This window comes from Zalophus californianus, chromosome 11, assembly GCF_009762305.2.
Source record: "Zalophus californianus isolate mZalCal1 chromosome 11, mZalCal1.pri.v2, whole genome shotgun sequence".
NCBI classification, from domain to species: Eukaryota; Metazoa; Chordata; class Mammalia; order Carnivora; family Otariidae; genus Zalophus; species Zalophus californianus.
In genome coordinates, this window is record NC_045605.1 from 10,466,018 (window position 1) to 10,488,947 (window position 22,930).

At 49.5% G+C, this 22,930-nt stretch overlaps 1 protein-coding gene across 2 annotated transcripts in view; it reads right to left on the reverse strand.

The window, feature by feature from the left end:
- DRD2 (dopamine receptor D2) overlaps positions 1-22,569 on the reverse strand; it is a 60,984-nt gene extending 38,415 nt beyond the window's left edge. For both annotated transcript variants that reach the window (XM_027579791.2, XM_027579789.2), the window contains exon 1: positions 22,439-22,569. The gene's annotated coding sequence lies outside the window, so the exon portion shown is untranslated. The remainder of the gene's footprint in view (positions 1-22,438) is intronic.
- Between the last annotated feature and the right edge of the window lie 361 nt (positions 22,570-22,930).

Here is a 22,930-nt window from a genome sequence, read left to right on the forward strand (position 1 = left end):
ACGCAGCATTCCAGTAGCTGCCCTTCTCTGAACGAGCCTTTGTTGTGTGTAGTACCTCACCCCTTACCTGATGATGCTACTTACTGTATTAGGAATTAGGAGGCCTGGGTCTTAATTCTGGTGCTGGGTCCTGTTAGCTGTGTGACTTTGGGCATCACTTAACTTCTCATTCTCTCTCTAAAGCCAGTTTTCTCACCTATAAAGTGTGAATAACAACTGCTTTCTCTACTTCATGGGACCATAAGGATCAAGTCGTAGGTTCGCGTCCTGGCTCTGCACATAGAATATCAACAAGGAAAGATACTGGGAAATCTACTTAATTGCTCTTGTTCATTCTATTCCTATTTGAAAGGGGATGATGTTAATAACAGCACCTACCCCACTGGGTTGTTGCAAAGATTAAATGAGATACTGTGGTGAGTGATGATTTTGATGCCTGGCATAATAGAAGCACTCAATAAAGGCTAGCTTTCAACTGAAAATGCTTTAAGCTGTAGGATTCTTATCAAATGAGGAGTTTTATAATTACAATCGACTATTATATTCTTTTCTGAATATTTCAGATATGTTACTTTTGCCTCCACAGGTAGATTTCAAGCTCATGACATCATTTTACAAATATTTACTAAATACCTTCCAAGGCTTGAAATGTGGACACCAAAATAGGACATAGTCATCATCTTTCTGAAGATTAGAGCTCAGTGGGAGAGACAGGTACAGAGGTGCTTAAAATGTCACACTATAGAGCTAACAGCACAGGAGAGGGTCACTTAACCAAGTTGAAGCCTCAAAAGGCAAGCCTCTAGGTCACATGCTTTAAAAAATCCCCTCCCTGTTCTTCTAGGCCTTTATACTCTGTTCCCAAGTCAGGGTTTTGTGTAGAATAGAAGCTCCATATATATTTATTGAATAAACATAGAGAATTGAGTAACCCTTCCTTATTACCTAGGTCACCCAGAGTCGCTTTGGTGGGGCGAGGAGAGGAAGGGGAGTAACATTACCACAGAAGCTGACACTTCCCCAACACTGGGCACGGCGTCTACACATGGGTCAGTGATCTGCTGGAACCGAGACCTCTACTCCTGACTGCATTCAACGTCGGGTTGGCAGCTAGAAAACAGCCTCAGTTGCAGTATTTATATAATGAAATTGGCAAATGCTACCAAACAGAGCATTATTTTTTCCTTGGAGACCTGGGGTTGTTAACATATTTACCAGCACACAACCGTATGGATTTCTCACAATACTCTATTTTACTGATGAAGAAATGAGGGTTCAGAAAGGTTAAGCAATCTGTTCCAAGTCACACCTAGAAGCTAGACTTGGGATTTGAATGTGTCTCATTCCAAAACCCTGGCATTTCCCTCTGTTACTTATGGCTGCCCTCTCTCCTATCAGACCCTAGTGGGCTTGATCAGGAGCAGATCAGCGCATCCTCTGTACCTCATCCTGGCTGGAATGGAGAGCAGAAGAGCTTCACTGTCTACTCAATGTCCTTGAAAAAAAAAATCAGGACTCCTTGGACCCAGGCCAAGTTCTGTAGGAAGCCCACAATATCTGCCCTGTTTATTAGCTGCTTGGAGCCCCCTTGTTCAGCAACACTAAGAATGAATGAACCTATGGAAAGAGGCTCAACGGTCACTAGTCATTAGAAATGCAGATCAAGGGCGCCTAGGTGGTTCAGTAGGTTAAACGTCTGCCTTCGGCTCAGGTCATGATCTCGGGGTCCTGGGATTGAGCCCCACATCGGGCTCCCTGCTCAGGGAGGAGCCTGCTTCTCCCTTTCCCTCTGCCCCCCCTCCCCACCACTTGTGCTCTCTCTCTGTCTCTCTGTGTCAAATAAATAAATAAAATCTTTTAAAAAAAAGAATTACAGGGCGCCTGGGTGGCTCAGTTGGTTAAGCGACTGCCTTCGGCTCAGGTCATGATCCTGGAGTCCCGGGATCGAGTCCCGCATCGGGCTCCCTGCTCGGCGGGGAGTCTGCTTCTCCCTCTGACCCTCTTCCCTCTCGTGCTCTCTATCTCTCATTCTCTCTCTCTCAAATAAATAAATAAAAAATCTTTAAAAAAAAAAGAATTACAAATCAAAACCACAATGAGATATCACCTCACACCATGAGGACAGCCACTATTTTAAAAACAGAAAGTAACAAGTGTTGACAAGGACTTGGAGCAATTGGAACCCTGTGCACTACTGTTGGGAATGTGAAAGGATGGACCCACCATGGAAAAATATGGAGGTTCCTCAAAAACGTAAGAATAGAACCACCATATGATCCATCAGTCCAACTTCTGGGTCTATATCCAAAAGAATGAAAAGCAGATCTTGGAGGCATTTGCGCACTCATGCTAATAGCAACATTATTCACAATAGCTAAGAGGTGGAAGCCCCTCAGGTGTCCATCACATGGGTGAATGGATTTTTTAATATGTGACCTATGCACACAGTGGAATATAATTTAGCCTTAAAAAAAAAAAGGCAGGAAATTCTGACACCTGCTACAACATGGATAAACCCTGAGGACACTATGTGAAATGAAATAAGCCAGTCCCCAAAAGAAAAGCACTGTATGATTCACTCATATGAGGTGTATCAAGTGGTCAGACTCACAGAAACAGGAAGTGGGACAGTGGCAGCCAGGGCTGGGGGTTGGGGGGCAGGTGGGGAAGCAGAAAATTAGGGTTTAATCAGTATACAGTTTCAGTGTTGCAAAAGGAGAAACTTCTGGAATGTGTCACACAACACTGTGACTATACTTCACACTACTGAACTGTACACTTAAAAAATGGTTAAGGGGGGGCGCCTGGGTGGCTCGGTTGAGCGACTGACTCTTGATCTCAGCTCAGGTCTTAATCTCAGGGTTGTGAGTTCAAACCCCACATTGGGCTCCATGCTGGTCATGGAGCCTACTTAAAAAAAAAATGGTTAACCACAATGAGATACTACCTCACACCAGTCAGAACAACTAAAATTAACAAGTCAGGAAATGATAGATGTTGGTGAGGATGCAGAGAAAGGGGAACCCTCTTACACTGCTGGTGGGAATGCAAGCTGGTACAGACATTCTGGAAAACAGTATGGATGTTCCTTAAAAAGTTGAAAATAGAGCTATCCTATGACCCAGAAATTGCACTACTGGGTATTTACCCCAAAGATACAAATATAGTGATCCTAAGGGGCACCTGCACCCCAGTGTTCATAGCAGCAATGTCCACAATAGCCAAACTATGGAAAGAGACCAGATGTCCATCGACAGATGAATGAATAAAGAAGATGTGGTATATATATACACAATGGAATATTACGCAGCCATCAAAAAATGAAATCTTGCCATTTGCAACAACATGGATGGAACTAGAGGGTATTATGCTAAACAAAATAAATCAGAGAAAGATAATTATCATATGATCTCACTGGTATGTGGAATTTAAGAAACAAAACAGAGGATCATAGGGGAAGAGAGGAAAAAATAAAACAAGATGAAACCAGAGAGGGAGACAAACCATAAGAGACTCTTAATCCTAGGAAACAAACTGAGGGTCACTGGAGGGGAGGGGCGTTGGGGGGCTGGGGTAACTGGCTGATGGGCATTAAGGGGGGCACATGATGTAATGAGCGCTGCATGTTATATAAGACCGATGAATCACTGACCTTTACCTCTGAAACCAGTAATACATTCATTATATGTTAATCAATTGAATTTAAATTTTAGAAAAAGGAAAAAAAATGGTTAAGATGGTAAATTCTTTGTTATGTGTTTCTTACCATGATAAAAAAAAAAGGAAATTAATGCCGGCTCCACATAGAATTCACCTCCCCCTCCTCAAAAAAAGAATGGACAAAACACGGGGCTCACTGTGGGCCTTCGCAGGCATCACCTGAGAGGCAACGGCCTCCATAGGAGCCACTGGGCCGGGAGGCTGACCTCCTGTGATCCAACCAGCTCTGGAGGGGACCATCATCCAAGATCCCCCCATGAGGAAACTGAGACTGTCAGTAACTTGCCCCAGTCTCCAAAACTAAGTAGGATGGGGGTAACTAGTTTTATAAAAATTCTAAAAATGAACGCACTCATTTTATCTAACAAATAAGCATCTGTGCCTACTGTGTGCAAAGCATGCCCTGTGGGGTGATCTAAAGCTAACACGCTCCTTCCCCCAAAGCTGGTATGTGAGTGGGAGCAGCAAAGAGTACCAGGGAGCTGTGGGAAAGGCCAGAGGGAGCTGCTTTTGCATCCCGACCATGCCACCTGCTGGGACCAGTTGCTCCACCTCTGCGGGGCCCGGCGGCACCGTCAGCAAAGTGAAGGGATCTCTTCCCTCAGTGGGTCTGGGTGATGGAAGGTCCTGCGCCTAACACAGTGGGTTGCTTTATTTCATGAACATTCATTAGATCATAAAAGGCTACCAGGCAACAGAAAGAAGGGGCAATCTCACCAATAAAAGCAACGAGCTTGTTCTCCTGTGTAAGGCTTCTCGGTGGACGGGGTGTTTCTGTACGTTTCTAGGCAGGAAACGTTGAGGATTAATCTACAGGATTGAAAGTATTTCCACTGCCACCGAGTTGAAGGTGCAATAGAACCAGATCTCAGCAGGCTCTGGCTTCCCGGGCTCCAAGGCCTCATGCCCCTCCTCCAGACTCACTAACTGGGTCCCCAAGGCCACTCTGGAATCCCCCCACCACCACCGCCACCCCCAGCACCAGGACCACAGCAACAGGGGGACTTCCATGGGACAAAAGCTCCATTTGCATTGTAATGACAAGGGAGGGGAGGGACGCTTGGAGTGTTGACTATGAATGAAACCACTTGCCCTGTAAGACTTAGATTTGTCTGCTTTCTGCAGCTTCTGCCAGCACCCCGCAGCCTCTGAGCTCTGTCTGCACCCTGAGAGCCAGGCCTCACAAACACCTAATTTGGAAATTACCTGCTGGCCCAGTGGCTGCTGGTTTGAGGCTGCTCCTGGTGCCTCTGAAGCGAGCAGTTCCAAGCGGCTAATGGGCTTTGTCCCCTTGGTCCCGCTCAGGAGAGCCAGGGCCAATTCCTGGCCCAGTCCTGGAAGCTGAACCCAACCTCGTGTTCGGGGCTGCTCACCGAGCCGGGGTGTGCGGGCCAGGACCAGCCTCGGGAGAGGTGGGGCACCGAAGTCCTAAGCCCCCTCGGCCCGGGAGTGGCAGCAGGGCCTGACAGTGAGGAACTTGAGACTGTCTGAAAGGGATTAAAAGGGCAGAACACGACTTTCTTAGCCTCCCCAGGGGACTCCCAGCTAGCTGGATACAGCCCAGACCTGCAATTAGAAAAACAACGGGCCCCGGAGCCCCAGCTCAGCTGGTTAAATGATGATTAACCCAAGTATTTAGCAATTTTTATGCATAAACACACATATCCCTGTAAAACACACAAGTAGCATTTTTTTTTTAATTACAAAATGATTTTCCAGCACTTGGATTTTGATACATGCCTCTCTCACAGACTCCCTCATTCCATGTCTTGCTGTCCTTCCTGCGTCTGTGACCTCTGGCCATGTGGGTGACACTGAAGGCCACGTGTGGACCTACAGCTATCACCAGGAAAAACGAGAAAAAGGTTTTGTTTACTGCTCCTTGATGTTTGCTAATATGGAAACATGGCCCTTTATGGTTTTTGCTGGGGAAGAAGAAGGGATCACCCCTGCGCTGGCATGGACACTTACTGCATCCTCCAAATGTGTCAGCCAAAATTCATGCACTAACTTATTTGAAAGGACATGTATCAGGTGTGATCCGCAAAAAAAAAAAAAAAAGTGCTGATCCATTACAATCTGTGCCGTGTGTATACCACCACAAATAAGCACTGACTATTCCTGTGTGTGTATCTGTGTGTATGTCCACGTGCATATGAATTAGCATTTACTGAAAGCCCATTATTGTGCATAGCACTGTAGACAATATATATAGTCTCCGATTTTCCCAAGTTCCAAATTTTGGGCATATACATTCATACATTCACTCTTCATTTATATTCCCCCACAGATGTTTAGGGTCTCCTGTGTACTTAAACACTAAGGACAGGAAGATGCCCTAATTGACTTCGCAAGCTGTAAAATGGGAACAAGCTGGGGTTTGGGGGATGGGGTGCGGTGGGAGGAGAAAAAGAGGAAGTCATTATAACAAATGGTGGCATGCACTGTGTTAAAAGCAAGACAATAGGCCCCAGTAGAATCACTGATGCTAAGCCCCGTGTCATGAAAGCTAGACTCAGTTGCAGTTTTGGCTTCTCTCAGAAATGGAATCTTAAACCACTCAATCAGGGATCACCTCCCTAGTCCTAGTGAGGTATCTGCCTGATAGACCCTTGCCATCCCCTACACGAAAGTGACCTTGCCACGACCAATCCGCTTTTCGATAGTAAAACTTCCTTGTCCCACTCCCTTCTGCTTATGAAAGTCTTTTGTCTTGTATGACTCCTTGGAGCCCCTTTCTATCTGCTCAATGGGATGCTGCCCCATGCATGAATCATTGAATAAAATCAGTAAGATCTTTGAGATGTACTCAGTTGAGGGGCACCTGGGTGGCTCCATCAGTTAAGCGGCTGACTGCTGACTTCGCCTCAGGTCATGATCTCAGGGTCGTGAGATCAAGCCCCGCATCGGGCTCCACACTCAGCGTGGAGTCTGCTTGAGATTCTCTCTCTCCATCTGTCTCTGTCCCTCCTCCCACTTGCGCACATGCTCTCTCTCTCTCGCATTCAATACATAAATAAAATCTTTAAAAAATTAAAGGCACATAAAATGTACTCAGTTGAATTTTGTCTCATTAATACCTGTGATGAAAGGGAAGGCAATGAACCTGGCCTGTGGGAGACCTTCACGGTGCTGAGCAGCAGTGAAGGGGTAGTTGTACCAGACACAGCTGGGCTCAAATACCAGCTTCCACTCTTACCACCTCTGTGGCCTTGCGTACGTTTTCCTAACATCTCTGATCCTCGGTTTTCTCATCTGTAAAATGGGAACAATAATTCCTACCTTTTATATCTGTCATGAGCATTAAAGATGATACGTATGAGCCACTAGGTGTTGTCAGTATTTTAAAATGGTCGATATACACTTGAGTGAATCAAATACTACTGTAGGCAAAAGCATCCGATTGTAAAATGAACACATGAATAGTAGATATGTTTGAAGGCAATGTTTGTGGCTATCAAAAGCAGTTCTGGGTGAAGGAGGTAGAATTAGAGAAGCGGGTGGTGGCCACGGTCTGTCCACACCGGAAGGGGCTTCATCCAACCCAACCCCATATTACAGAAATAGGAACCGGAAGGTGGGAGAGGTTACATACCCCTGGGCCACCCGCTGGCTTGACAAAACTGTGGCCTGGCTCCTGTGAGTCCTTCTTTCCACGAGACCTCATCCTGGGGTTTGTCTTGGACTTGCCTTGACCAGTTTGAGCAGGAATTCTGCAGAGTCAGAGAAAATCCCCTGCCACTGATACCTGACCCCCTGGCCTGCCCTCAACAAGAATCCTACTAACTTGGTTTAGCAAGAACCCCCGCACCCTTGATGTCTCCTCTTATAATTTTCCATCCACTGACCCCTCATCCTGCTCATTGGTTACTTCCTTACTATTCTAACAAATGGCAGAATAATGTTTTTCCTTAACAAGGGGTTGGAACTGAGACCAGAACTCAAGACTCCTGACTCTCTGGGGCCACGTAAAGGCCTGTGTGGGTCTAGTTTACTGAGAAAAAAAGAAAACCCAGCAAATTGGCAGATGGCCAAATCTCCAGGAAACTGGGCAGCAGGCTCCAAGGAGCAGTGCCATGCTCTGGCAGACATACACTGGACTCTGGCTCAGCCTTTTATTTCTTGGCTTTTGGTGTCCGTTCTATTTGGTTTTCCTGGGTCTCTGTGTCTGGTGGGAACTGAAACTCAGAGACCCGGCTTCGAGGCAGCTCAAATTAACCGTCTTCATTCAGGATTATTATGATAGACTATCCCAATGGGGAGAGAGAGCCACTCAACTCTGAGTGTGCAAAGACAGACTGGTATTCCAGCTCATCGGAAGCAACTGGTGCTGTTGGCTGAGGACCCTCCACACCCAGCTGGCACTGGGGCCTCCCCACCCCCACAAAGCCGAGTCAGCTGCCCCAGGCAGACACCTGAGTAGGAGGAGAGAGGTCCTCTGTCCAGTGAAACAGGGATGCACAGGGCAGAGAGGAGAGCACTGTGAGGACCCCCAGCTGGGTGGGTTTCCCTGGGCCACAGAGCACCTGGGCACTGCCCCAGGCTGGACTGTCTGTGGTTTCCACCTAAGAAGATCCCCAGCATCCAGCAGTCCCTGAGGACAGTGATTCTGGGGACAGAGTTCCTGGCTCCTTTTCCAGACCAAAGAATGTCTAGGGGCCCTAGCCCCAGCCCCTCCTTGCTGCCAGCCTTTGTGGGGGCGTTCTCCCCGGCCTTTTGGAGCCCTGCTGCTCAGAATAGGCACGTGGATACTGCTGGCTCCATGTGCCCCTGCCCTTCCCCTGTCCCCTCTCCCTTACCGGGACCATGGCCTCCTGGGGCAACGACATTACCATGGAGACAGACTGGGGCCATGCCACAGAGGGCAGACAGAAGCCAGAGACGCTGGAAGGACCTGACATGCTGGGTGCCCAAGGAGCTGGTGTAGGCCCCAAACCAAACCCCACATTGAGTCTCTAAGTCCCAAAGCTGGGCTGAGAGCAGATCTTTCGAAATCCTCCATACCTCCTTCCCTGACCCCCACCCCAACCTGTCACAGTGAGGGGATTCACTTTTCTCTCAGGACTTATATAGTTACTGAGCATCTAGAGCAAACCAGATCATTCCCGACCGATATCCAGATTAGGAGGCCCAGAAGAGCAGGCTATGGGGGTCCAGTCCCACTGGGAGAAGCTACAGCAGTTCCAAATGTTGTCACCCTGGCTTCTAAGGAAGCCAGGAAGGTAAATTCATCGCAAGAAGGTAAGTCTGCAAGGCTTCAGTTTCCATATTTGCAGACATGTAATCCTTAACAAAGGGCCCAGAAAGCTCCCTGGCACCATCATCATCTCCATGTCTGTAAGGACTGACCAGCTGGGCAAACCTAATGATGGGATTCCCGGGGAAGCTCTGGCTGGTACTGCAGAGCGGGTCTCCACCAGCCTCTGTCTGGGAGATCCCAGCTCTCCATCACTGCAGGGAGCCCCCACAGCTCCCTCCCTCCACCCCCAGCAAAGCTGAACTCAGGGGCTTCCACCCCCACTACATCAGGCAGCTTCTGGGGACACACTCTGGGCAGGATTCAAACCCAGGCCAGATGCAGGGGTTGCTGACTTTATTTCCATTCGCTGGGGGAGATCAGGGACTCCCATGGCAGATGGGGGTATAATGAGAGAAGGACATTACTTTGTGGGAAGTATACTCAGAGAGTGAAAAGACTTGGATTTTGGTCCTGCTCTGCCCCCAAGAAACCTTGAAGAATTTGCTTGGCCTTCTAGATCCTCATTATTCTCACTTGTGAAATGAGAGCATTAGCACATAGGAGGCATTTAGTAAATGCAGGACAAATGTTGAGGGAACAACTCCAAATCCCTGAGTTCCTTATGATTATACAAGGCACTTGGCATTTGTACCCAGCCACCACCCTCCTGGTCCTGAGCCCAGGGCTGCAGGGGCCTCCCTTTCTGGAACTCTGAAGGGAACCTCTTCCTCCCTTCTCTTCCTCCAAACTCCCCGTACCTCCCCCCTTACTACCCACTGTGCCAGGAGGCCGGTGAATCCCAATTAATCCCAAAGTCTCCGCCGTACTAATTGCTTTCTTTCTTGTCCTTACTTGCCTTCTAACTCGGGAGATGAGGCTTCAGTTAGGTAAGCAGGCAGCTGTCCCAACAGTGGGTAACTGGAAGGGAAATGGGGCACCTGGGTGGCTCAGTCGGTTAAGCTCTGCCTTCGGCTCAGGTCATGGTCCCAGGGTCCTGGGATTGAGCCCCCCATTGGGCTCCCTGCTCGGTGGGGCGTCTGCTTCTCCCTCTCCCCCTGCTTGTGCTCTGTCTCGTGTGCGCACTCACACACTCTCTCTCTCTCTCAAATAAATAAATAAATTCTTAAAAAAAAAAAAGGAAGAGGCAAAAGAATGTCTCCATGGACCAGGAACCAGCAAGTGAGGAAGCTCCCTACAGTGGGCTTAACAGTGTCCCCCCAAATTCATGTCCACCCAGCACCTCAGATTCTGGCCTTATTTGGAAACAGGGTCTTAGCAAAGGTAACTAGTTAAGCATATCAATGGGATTCTATCAGATTAAGGGGACCCTAAATCCAATAGCTGGTATCCTTATGCGAAGAGGCAAGGACACAGAGTGACACGGATGATGTGAAGACAGAGGCGGAGACTGGAGCCAGGGGACATCAGGAGCCATGAGAAGCTGGAAGAGGCCAGGGAGAGCCTGGAGCCAGCAGAGGGAACATGGCCCTGCGGGCACCTTGATTTCAGACTTCCAGCCTCCAGAACTACAAGAGAATAAGTTTCTGTTGTTTGAGATGCCCCGTTTGTAGTATTTTGTTACTGAGGAAATGAATACATTCCCCAGGCCCCCTGAGCCCTACAGTGTTCAAGGCACGTGGCTGTGAACGCTGCAGAGGTCTGCCCCACTTCTGCCTCCCTCTAGAGACCTTCTCCCCGCCCAGGGCCCAAGGAACCCACGCAGGCTTGCAATCATCCTACACTGTGCGCTTTTCTTATCGCATTTGGGAGCCAAGCAAAAGTGCTTACAAAGAAAGGCAGTGGACATTGGTTTCTCCAAGCTGCCTGCCTTGTTTTTCTCCAGTTCCTTCAGGATGTGATGTTTCAGTTTTTGAGCACATCTCAGCCTGCAAGAGGACAGTATTCATTCGTTCATTCCTGCATATATCCACACATGCAACAATGACCTATTGAGAGTTTACAACCTGCCAAGCGTGTGCTCCGTACAGAGCATGGGAACCACCCCTTCTCCTGCCCCTCCTGGCTGTTCAGTGACCAAGGGGTCATTGGTCCACCCTATTCCGTTATTATAAATGACAATAACATTGTGTTCTAAGGGCTTTTGCATGTCATTTGATACACTGAGCTCCCACCTGCCTACAGTCTGCTTCTCAGTGATAAAGGAGGACGTTAATGGCTCTGCAGCTCCATCACTCAAAGCTGCGAGCCCCTCACAATATGTTAAGTACCAAAACATATAAGTGCCAAATATATAAGTACCTGCTTTACATTTCACCTACCTCTTTTTCTCAGGCGGAAGAGGAGACCTGAGTGCTAAGGATCACCAAATCAGCCTTTTGGGACCCAGAAATGGGAAGAAAAGAAAAAGGGTGAAATTGAGGGAACTTTCAATGAGGCTACCAGAGGCCCAGCAGTTGGGTACGGTGTGGGGCACTGGCTCGGTGTGGTGGGACACTGGCAAGGTCATTGTCAGGCCCTCGGTCTGTGCGTGGTCTGCTGCGAAACAGCCACGAGACTCTGGACACGACTCTGGACGCACCGCTTACCTCTCTGCGCACAGATTTCTCATCCATGCATCAAGTGTTAGTCTGGGTCCCTAAGGTTCTTTACAGCCTTGACATGCTGGGATCTCTCCAGTCTACGTCAATTACTGGAGAAACTTTCTTCTCTCTCTCTCTTTTTAAAGATTTTATTTATTTACTTGAGAGAGAGACAGTGAGAGAGAAGAAGCACAAGAGGCGGAAGGGTCAGAGAGAGAAGCAGACTCCCCTCCAAGCAGGGAGCCCAATACGGGACTCGATCCCAGGACTCCAGGATCATGACCTGAGCCAAAGGCAGACGCTTAACCAACTGAGCTGGAGAAACTTTCTAGCCTGACTTATAATACAGGGAATTTCCAGGATGAGCAGAAGACAGCTCCTGTGTTATTACTGTGTACTGGGGGGCAAGGGATTCCCCTGATCACAGTCCCACCATGCGCAGTGCAATGGGCTGGTGCCCAAGCCTGGAGGGGTAAGGACTTCATTCCTCTCCCCCTGCAAGGAATTTACCATCGAGTGGGCAAACAGAGTAGTCAACAAGCAATTATAAACATTACAATATGGCATGATAAATCTTACACTTCATGTTATGGAAATATAGAGGAAGGGTCCCTAGCCCAGGCTGGTGGGACCTTGGAGGGGGCAAACCAGGGAAGGCTCCCTGGAAGAGGTAATGTCTGTGCTCAGTTTTAAAGGCTGACGGCTGGAAGTTAGCCTCTAAGGCCAAGGGCTGGAGCAGTCAGGCAGAGAAAACATCCTCAAAGGTTGGATATCGTACAGTGAGCACAGAGGACTGACAAATGTCAACAGATCCATTTGCTTTTCTCTTCTTTGTAACCGCCCCCTCTTCCATTTCTCACCCACAGCTTTACACCCACTCACCACCCTGTTCTCTTTTCTTCTCCTCCTTCTCTTCCATTCTCTATAGAAGAGGAGAGGAATGTCATCTAGTGAGTTCGGAGCTAGTGAGGGAGCCGAAGGGAACACCAGTGTGGGGAGACTGGAAAGATGTGTCCTGTGTCCGCCTCCACTGACGGCACCGCCCATGCAGCCTTCCCTGTCTCCTGAGCCTCCCTCTGCCCTCCCATGAAGACCCTGTTCCTTCGCGGTATGTGCCCCCATCTATAACCGCTCCATCTGTCCCTGTCAGGGCCATCCATAGATTCCTGGCCACTTCCCAACTTCACGACGACTCTGGCACCTAGCTCCCTAGCCTGCACTCCAGCCCCAGTCCTGCCATTGACTTGGGTGGAACCCGCGTCGGGAACCTTGGCCTCTCACCTCCTTGATGCCCTCATCTCCAAGGACACCATCCCCTTTGGTCACCTGTTCCCATGGTTGCACCCTGGACCTAGTCATCAACCAGGACCTGCTCTGCTCCTCTTCTTATCAGAAACCGAGTTACCCCTCTCTGTGATCACAACTGCCTCTGTATTCCAGTTTGTACACTCAATTCCTCCAAGTATACCAGGTCTCTGACCTCATCAACACCAATGGGTCGCTGCTTCCAGTCCCTCGTGTCCACCCACCAATATCCACAGCGCTCTCTACCGGGCTCAGATTTCTGGCCCAATATTCAGACACTTTATACCAATATCCTTAATTGCCTTGTTCATGGTGCTTAAATCATCCTTGGCTTCTCCCTTCCCCTCATCCTCCATAGCCCATCAATCACAAAGTTCTGTTGAATTTTAAATAACTTTTCAAATCACTCCTGTCTTTCTAGCTCCCCTGCCCCACCTCTGTCCAGGCCTCCAGCATCACTATCCTGGACAACCAAAAATGCTGCTAGCTGCCCTGCCCTTCTTTCAATCTTACTTCTGTAGCACCAACTCTCCCACAGGGCAGCCTCTGTGATTTTTTTTTTAATGCAGATGAAATCAATTGAGTTATTCTCCAGCTTAAAACCCAACCTTTCATAATGGCTTCTTCTTGCCCTCAGGATAGAGTTTTCACAAGGCTTCAGAGCTCACAGTCTGGCCCTTGCTATGCCTCTGGCCTCACCCTGTACTGTCCCCAGCTCAAACTCCAGTCTTCAGTCCTTGGATTTTTTTGGATTCCTTGACTACTGCATGCTCTGAACTGAAGTTGGTGACAATAGGGTGTGGCACAAGGGGACTTGGGGCTCTGCCATTCTCTCTTGCTGTAGGACATTGGGTTCTTCCCACAATAACACTCTAGGAGTCAGGTCCCACCTTGTCTGGTTTCCTCTTCTTGCAATGATGTCCTTCTTCCCTCCAGAAGAGAGATGAAATTTGGAACATAGACTAGGAAGGATCCTGTGGACATTTCAATGCCTCCTACTAATTATAATGAGAACAATGAAGTGAATATTTATGGAGAGCTTACCATGTGTCAGGTACCAGGCTAAGCACTTTATATGCACAATTTATTTACTTCCCACCAACCCTATGAAGTAAGTGCCATGGTCACCCCTGTTTCATGGAAGAAAAACCTGAATCTCAAAGGGTTCTAGTAACCTGATTGAGGTCACATAGCTGGTTACTGGCAGAACACAGGTCTGAGCCTCGATCAGTCTGGCTTCCTAGTTCATCCTCTGAATCACTTTGTTATACTGAATAGCTAGATGGGCAGGGGTGGGTATCTCATTTTTCAAGAAATGATTTTGGGAAAGGTTGATTCAAATTGTCACTGCTTTCAAAGGGTGTCAGGTAAATTATGCTTATCTGTCCCTTTTAAGTTAAGGATCAGCCTTATTCCCCAAACCCTAAATCCCAGCTTCAAAGCAAACCATCCAGAGCTCCAAACACAGACCCCAAAGACTATTGCACCCTGCTTGTCTTCAGGTCCCCAGGCAGACCCAGACCAACACATCTGCAAATGTTTCCTTGACAGCTCATCTAGCACCTTCTTCTCTCTGTGAGTGTCTGACCAAAGCAGGTTCCAATATGCAATAACCCCCGACCTCCGGGCCCTGCAACAACCGTGAACAATTTCCAGGCAAAGTGTAATGTACTCGTGGCTGCAGGTAATCAAAGAATGCTGGTTGAGGGTGAAAGAGAGAAGGTAGGAAGCATGTTGCTGACCGCTGACCCTGCCAGACACTCTTGCTGGGCTTCAAGTCACTTAGGCATTTTCCAGGTGGTACACAGGTCTTCCCTATTTACTGTAGGAAGAGATTACATGAGAACATGAATATCAGGAGGCAGGGAGTACTGAGGGCCATCTTGGAGGTTGGCTGCCACAGAATGTAACTAAGGAAGGATCCAGAATGTATGGAGGGCAGCATCAATCTATGGAAAGCAGTCCTCACCTCCTACCACCTCCCTCCAGCTCACTGGAGGAGACTGGCCAAAAGGCAGACTTTGTGCCATTGATCATCCAGAGCAATCCAGGCCTTTGGTGATATACGCTCTCCAAGGAAAGATGTGTATGGAACTATCTTTGTTTCTCTGGGGGGCCTGACATCCTCTGCTTGGGACCCCAGATGCTAGTTTCTGCTTGTCAATACAATTCTCTTGTTGATCCTGCCATAAATGAACATAAGAGCATATCAGAGTCCGAGGAAGGAATGACTGGAAGCCTGTATGTCCCACTCCCCTTTCATCTATTCTGCCCATCCCTCTACCCCCCACCTCCTCTTCTGAGGAAGATGACCAAGGAATGGAATATCTGCCATAGCCTTGGAAATCTTCTATCTTCCCTAAAGAGTAAACCTTCTGAATTGGCCAGAAATAGATGCATCAGTTAGGAAAGAGTGCTCTCAAGTGAAGGATTCAAAGAAAAGGAAAAAAGCCAAAGGAAGGAGTAGCTTTCAGGATTGGAGAGTCCTAGGACCAGATGCTATAATGTTACATCTCTTTCTCAGGCAGGACCATCCTTCATCCAAAATATGGGTGGCACTTGCCTCTGTCGTTAATGACCCCCAAAGATGGGCAGCATGTATTTGTAGCAGCTTTGAGGATCTTAAAGTGAGATTCTTTGGTCTTCTCAACCAGGGTAGAAGAAAGGAAAGTCTCCTTGTCCTTATGAACTGCTATTTTCTCCTTATTTTTGATTTTCAATAAAAAGTGGCCTATGCCAAAATGCACCATACCGTGTTTCAATGCCAATCAAGAAGGCTCCAACTGAAAAAACTGATGGGTGCCAGAGGAGTGGGGGGTAGAGGGATGGGCAGAATGGATGAAGGGGAGTAGGAGTTACAGGCTTCCAGTAATGGAATGAATAAGTCATGGGGATAAAGGGTACAGTATAAGGATTATGGTCAATGATATTGTCATAGAGTTGCATGATGACGAGAGGGTGGCTACGCTTGTGGTGAGCACCGCATAACGTATGGACCAGCAACTCGAGCTCCTCTTGCTGAAGATGAGCAAGAGCTTCTGGCTGGGGAGTGCCAAAGATTATGGCGCAGGTAAGTGGAGAGCATAAGAAAGAAATGTAAGCTTGAATTCTGTGAAAGCTTTAAAAACGTGCTTAATTTCAGAGATGTAAAATCAGGTGCTGAGTGAATGCAAAAGGAAAGCAGCTACAAATGCTTCCCCTCAAGTTCCTTAATAATAACAGTAACAATTATTACAGTTAAGATTTATGGAGTGCTTATTTTTGCAAGGACTCTAAAATGTCTTGTATCTATTCCCACAAGTAATCACTGCAACCCAACGATCTCAGTATTCACATCCCCACTTACAGATGAGAACCCCAGGCGACAGAGGTCAGCCAACTTGCCTAAGGTAACACAGCTAGTAAGTATCGCAGTTGGGATTCAAATCCTAGCAGGATCGCTCCTGAACCCTCAGGCTTAACTATGTTGTGTTTTAAGGGCTTAAGGAAGGTACCAAATGCTGGTAATTGGCATTCATAAAATTCATGGTGAGGTTCACCGACGGAGGCAAGAAGTCTTTTAGCTTATTGGGAGGTGAGCCCCGTTATCTGGTCATTTTAGTAGAGTCTTAAGTGCTGTTGAATCTTAGGAATTCCAAGATAGCAGGCAGCAGATAAAAGTTGGGGGTTTTTTTGTACCCAAAGAAACCGATGTGCAGGTTAAGTGCCCTGCCCAGGGACACCCAGACCTTTACTGCCTCTGTCCAGCAGAAAAGCACCAAGCAGCTAGTCCTTATGGCAGCACTCATGAGTTACTCCCATATCCATGCAAGATCCCAGGCCATCCCCCTCCTCCCTGCTCGCCCCGAAATCAAGAAGCTTAGTCCTGGAGATGTGACAAGTTTTCATCCCATGGCGGTGAGAAAGCAACACCAAAGACCACCGGGTAGGCAGAAGTCTGAGTTGCCTCCTTTGCAACAGTTCAGTTCACTGCAAAGAGATGGGGAAGCCAGCACTTCCAAGAGTCCACACCTTCTCCTGCCCTCCCTTAATCGAACAAGAAGACTCAGGTGACTCTGCCTCCTTCTGCTCCTGCCCCCTCTCCTCTGTTCCCCTTGCTTGCTGAGGTTCATTCCCAGTGCACTGTACCCGGAGGAGTATGACCCAGGCACAGAACAACTTCTTTTTTTTAAGATTTTATTTATTTATTTGATATAGAGAGAGAGCACAAGCAGGGGGAGCTGCAAGCAGAGGGAGAGGGAGAAGCAGGCTCCCTGCCGAGCAGGGATCCCAATGCAGGGCTTGATCCCAAGACCCCAGGATCATAACTCAAGCCGAAGGCAGATGCCCAACTGACTGAGCCACCCAGGCGCCCCACAGAACAGCTTCTTAGACGGTCCTCAACTTTAAGAACCCCAAGAAGTTATTCCACTCATTCCTCTCCCTCTGCTATTTCCTCCTTTTCTGGTCTCATGTGTAAAGCTCGCTGTCACTTCAGTTTATCAAAGAAAGTGCCTTGTTAGCCCGATTCTCCTCCCTTTCTTATTCTTCTATTACCTAGGTCAGAGAGGGCGATTGCTTTAGCATCGGACAGTCTGGCTTGGAGTCACCGCCCTGCATACTGGCCCTGTGACCTTGTGCAAGCCACTTACCTCTCCACACCCACACTTCCTCCTCTGGGAAAAGAGGGATAACAACAGTGCCTGTTTCATTGCACGGTTGCAAGATTGAAAGTCGATATAAAAAACACACATCAAGCACTCAGCACAGTACCCTGCACACAGCAAGTGCACAATAAATGTTAGCTGTTAGGATGATCAGGCCAGCAGTGGAGGGACTGGTGAGCAGGACCACTTGTCGAAAGCAGCCCTTCTAAGGAAGCTTGAGAGTAAGCCACTTTCCCAGACCAAGGGTTCCCAGGAATTGCTAGTGATGTTGCTGCCTGGGGTAACAGGAAGGAGAGAAGGCAATTATACAGTGTGTAATGAAAATAATTTCATTTCTAATGCCTTTCCCCTGCTGAGCCACTTAGAATTCAAACAATGACAACAAGGCGGGGGTGGAAATGAGCAGGGCAGGCACGTTCTGAAGGAGCCCAGTGACGGATGGATGGGCCCCGGAACTCACTTTGGCTCACAGACGTCTGCAGGGGAGTGTTCTCGGGGCCATGGCACCTGTCCTTGGGGCCATGGCTTGCTCTGTGCCGAGCCGAAGCACCCTGGGATGACCGGCTGCCCAAGCTGGGGATGGGCCTATTGATGGGGCCCTGGGGGCTGAGTCTGCTTGACTTCACGTCTCATCCTCTGTCTGGGAGCAGGCTGACATCACTCAGAGTGCTCCAGAGAGAGCCAAGGGTCCTCCCTCCTTCCCCTACCCATCACTGTAGACAGCCAAGAATTCCCCTGTCTCCTCTTGGAAACCGTGAACATCCCTGCAGGTGCCATCAGATTACAGCAAATTGCCCAAACTGCACCAAGCTAATGTCTTAGACATACGTGTTAACATCTACCTTTTCCGGGGGCCCCCAAAGAGATGACTTCTTCTCAGCTCCCATCCCCATACACTGCCTCCCACACTCTCAGATGCCCCCGGCCCCGGTGGCCTCCAGGTCCGAGTCTGGGGCATTGCAGCAACACAGCCTCTTCCACCCAGGGGAAGGGGGGTCCCCAGGCCCCAGTGCTGTCATCTCTGGCTTCCCCCTGTACACTGGAGCCAGTGGGAGGCTCTGCTCCTCCACAGAGAAGCATTCCCATGTCTCCTAGGGAGAGAGGAGGCTGCCACCCCTCCACCCCAGGGGACATCCCAACTGCCAAGGGTGTTGATTTAACCCATTTATCGGTTGAAGTGAAAAGCACAAGAAGAGGGGAAATGTACAGTCCAGAAGGGCAAGTTTCTCTCTTTTCTCTGGACCCAAACTAGAACAAACCAAGTGGCTGAATCTTGTAGTTTTACTCCTCCACCCACATGGACTGACACTATAATCAAGCTATTTTCCACACCTATGCATTTAAATAATACAATCCTATTGTTTAAAAAAATAAGAAAGCAATCTTGAATTACAATGGTGATAGGGACACTTGAGAGGCAGGGGTGTATTAACGTTGGATTCTAACACTATTGGAGTAATTTAAAAGGTTGGAGAGAATATCAGCCGACCACCCAGAACTGGTAAATAAGCAACTTGCACACTCTGGGTGGCTCCATTTAGTATCCTGGAGAGCTGGAGAGCTTATGCATAATCCCAAAGCCAAATCTTAGAGTCGTCCCAGGGCCATAAGAGGCCCTACTGGGGGCAAGGGAGGGGAAATATGGTGCTAGGTTCAGCTGAGAGAGGTCAAATACAGGTAAAGGTACCCACCGAGGAGCTGACCAAGCTGTGCCCTTTAGGTTGCCTGTGGCTTCCAAGCATTTCCTAGATGCAGGATGCTCTCCTGCTAAGCAGATCTCCTAGCAGGATGGAGAAGCTTTGGTTGCCAAGACCACTCCCAGTGGCTTGGGACTAGAAAGCTTACACCACGCCTTTTGGGGAGCACTTTGGTAACAAGAGAGAAAGCACCATATTTCTGGACTAAGAGAAAAGCTGCCCTGTTTAGGGGTGTGGAGCATCCAGAATGACCTCTGGAGACCAAATAATCTAAGGATTTAATGTCTTGGTAATGATGTCCTGGGGGAAATGGGACTGACTAGGCAGCCATGCTAAGTTCTTCTCAAGACCTCAAATCTTAGGTTACTGTGATCCATGATATGCAACCTGGCTCTGGGAAATATAGGTTTGGGGTTCTGAAATTATAAAACCTCAATGTTGATTCTCCTCTCCTTTCTGAGTGGCTGAAACACCTTCACTGCTGGAGAATCACAGGTATGGAGCCACAAGGGAGGGAGAAATGAGGGTTGGCAGATCAGAAAACATGAGTCACTAGAAGGGACAGGGTTGGCTCAAGGAAGTCTCATTATTCTCCCCCCCACAGCACCACCAAACCCCTCACAAACTCCGTGTTATTTTCACAGCCATGCTTCTTCCTCAACACCAAAATACAACTTTCATTTGCAGGGACGATGAAGACAGCTCTCTCCAGGCCAAGTCCACACGTCTTTCCCCTTACACATGTTTACCCAGAGAACAGTGACCTCAGACCAGTCTAGCTTCAGCACGTCAATCTCAGGTGAATATGAGGCCACATTTTTTATGAGACCCTGAGCTCCCTTTGTTTCCCCTGGTAGGAACAGAGGGTTTCTCTCAAGTTCAAATTCTCCTACATCACTGCACGTTCTAGATAGAGATAATCCAACCTTGTGGGTAAAGGTAGAAAACTGACTAGCCCATAAGCATTGTTACTGGCCTTAGTCACCCCTACAAGCTTGCTAGCTTATAGAACACAAGAACCAAATCAATACAGTCAATATGTCACCGCCAGCAGAGCACGAATAGCTACCAGCCTTGGGGAACATGACGTGCTACTAAGCTGAACTAATCACTCCTTGGCATTTCAAGAGCAGTTGGGTTAGCAGACCACAGCACATACATAATGAAAGACAATAATTCCCCCAGAAGGGGAGGGTAAGAGGTTGGTCCCCAGAGGAGGGCAGTTACTATTTACACAGGTCAACCTAAAGCCATATTGATGATTCTTAGAGGTCAAAAATCTGTTTTAGAAATAAGAAAACACCAGGAGGATCTTGGGGGAGAGGAGATAGGGCTGCATACTTTATTTCGGCAAAGGGATTGAACCCAGGGGTCGACCCTCCATCAACAGTTCCACACCTGAAGAACTTAACATGATAAACAGCAGGAGGAAAAAGAGTTGATTATAAAGACCTGAATCACGCTCCCTCTAGTCAAAGAAGTATGAACTTTTATGAGAGATGATTTCTTAACCTGCGTACATATGAATCACCCAGAAATGTTGTTAAAATATACATTCCTGGGTCTCAGCTTGAGATTCTCATTCAGCAGTCCTTCAGAGAAGAACAAAAAAAATATCCATTTTTAACCAGCTTCCCAGGTGATTCAGAGGCAGGGAGTTCATTAAAACAGAAAACAATGGTTAAAGAAATGCTGCCCCGGACCTATATAACAAATCAGAATCTCCCATTTTCCTAGCACCTTTCATCCCCAGGCTGTGCAGAAAAGGTAGAAGGAACTCAGAATGTTTTTCAAGAGACCAAGGCTGGGGTTACCATGGCCCTCTCTCAGATCTAGGTCTAACCCTCTCTGATGTCTTCCTTGCCAGATGTCCAATTTCAGAGATAGCATCAAATCCCCTCCCCCAGCCCCCGGTCCCTATTGGATATGCCAGGAATCTTGAACATGAAGCAAAGAAGTCAAAGGCAGGGACCCAGCAAACCAGCCCACTAGTTCTCTTGCAACTGGTCACATTCACCAAGGCCTCCCTCTGCCCTCCCTCATTAAATAGCAGCAACAGGGGGAAACATGAGAAGAATGAACTCCCTTTCAAGTGGTCCTAATGCTGCAGGATGAATCAGGGATAGGCTGAATATTTGCATCCCAAGGGGAAGAATCACTGATCACCTAGCTCCTGGGAAGGAGCCAGGATTAGCCTGAGAGATTAACATCCTGGTCAAAATCCAGAAATGATAGGATCTGCCGAAGGAACTGGGGAGGGATCCTCAAAGTGCCTTGCACTTCGCCAACCTCAGGAGCCCCCAGCACAAAAAGTAGTGGGGTGCCAGATGGGGCAGGGTTACTTGCTCAGATAGCTTCCCCGTGGCTGAGAACAAGGGCCTGTCCCTATGGAGCTTCAGTGCTGTGACTTGTGTCCATGGCGAAGCCTGTTGTGTAGACGCACACGCACTCTCTTACCTCTGTTCTTCAAAAGGAACCACACACAGGCCGCCTGTGCAGACAGGGATGGGGACGCGCTCCGTCTGGCTCTTAGAGCTGTCTCTTTTCTCCGCACACGACCCTATCGAGGCTCTTGGTCCACTCCAGAGTCGAACAGTCACCCTCTGCTACTGCCCCAACCGTCACCCCCATTCCCAGGTCGAGATGGGTCCAAAACCCCAGCCTCCCTCCTCTACAGGATCGCAAACGGAGAAATGGCGAAGGAGAACGTAAATTCAGAACCAAGGACAGCGGCACATCAGCTAGTGGGAGAGTAGAGGCAGAATCGGCCTCTCCCCCATCCTTGGCTTCTGAAACTGAAAAGTCAGGTCGCGCAAATGCAGACTTGCCAAGAACAACCCTTCTCCCTCCGAGGAGATCGGAGACTCTGGAAGCGCGCCCTGGGGTCCCGGACTTGGGTGCCGGGCAGAAAGTGCCCTCCGGAGATCGTCGGGAACCGGTCGCCCTGCGAAGCCTCGGCTCGGCAGGGCTGGCTCTCCGCGCTCCACGGGGAGGCTGCCCTGGCACCGCCCGTCCATGCCCGGAGCGAGGAATCCCGCCCCGGCAGCGCGAGGGATGCCGAGAGGGAGGGAGAGGGAATGACAGCGCTGTGTTCCTGTCGCCCCAGGGCAAGCGGCCCGTCGGAGAGTCTGTGGAGAGCCTGACCGCGAGCGGGTCGGTCCCAGGCAGACGGCACCAGAGCGGCCGGACAAACTTCTGGTCCCAGTCGCGCCGCCCTCCGAGCTCCCTCCTCCTCTCCCTGCGACCTGCCTGGGTCCCGGCCGCCTGTCGCTCCATCCTGCGCGCGCTTACCTTCAAGCCATAGGGCGCCCGGGGGCAGAGACGGCGCCGGCTGCTCGAGGCTTCCGGCTCCCGCCGCATCCACGCGCGGCCGCCCCTCTGGCAGCCGTCCGGGCCGCCGCTCTCCTCAGCGGGTCCCTGACTCCCAGCCCCGCCGCGCGGTTCAGAGCCCCGGCGGGCAGGCGCTTGGCCGGCTCCGGCCCGCGGGGAGCAGTGGACCGGCCGCGGCGGGGCGGGGCGGAGCCGGGCGCGGGGCCGGCGTGCAGTGCAGGGACAAGGCGCGGAGGCGGCGCGGTGCGCGCGGGAGGCGGCCGGTTCCGGCACTGAGGCTGGACAGCTTGGCAGCGCCGGAACACCAGGGCGCCGGAGGGAGGGGGCGGGGCCGCCTGGCCACGGGGGCGCCCTGGGGCCCCGCCCCTGGGACAAGCCCCGCCCCGCCACACTGCGCGCGGGGTGGGGCGGGGGGTGCGGGCTCCGTGCGCCTGGGTCTGCGGGGAGCAGCGG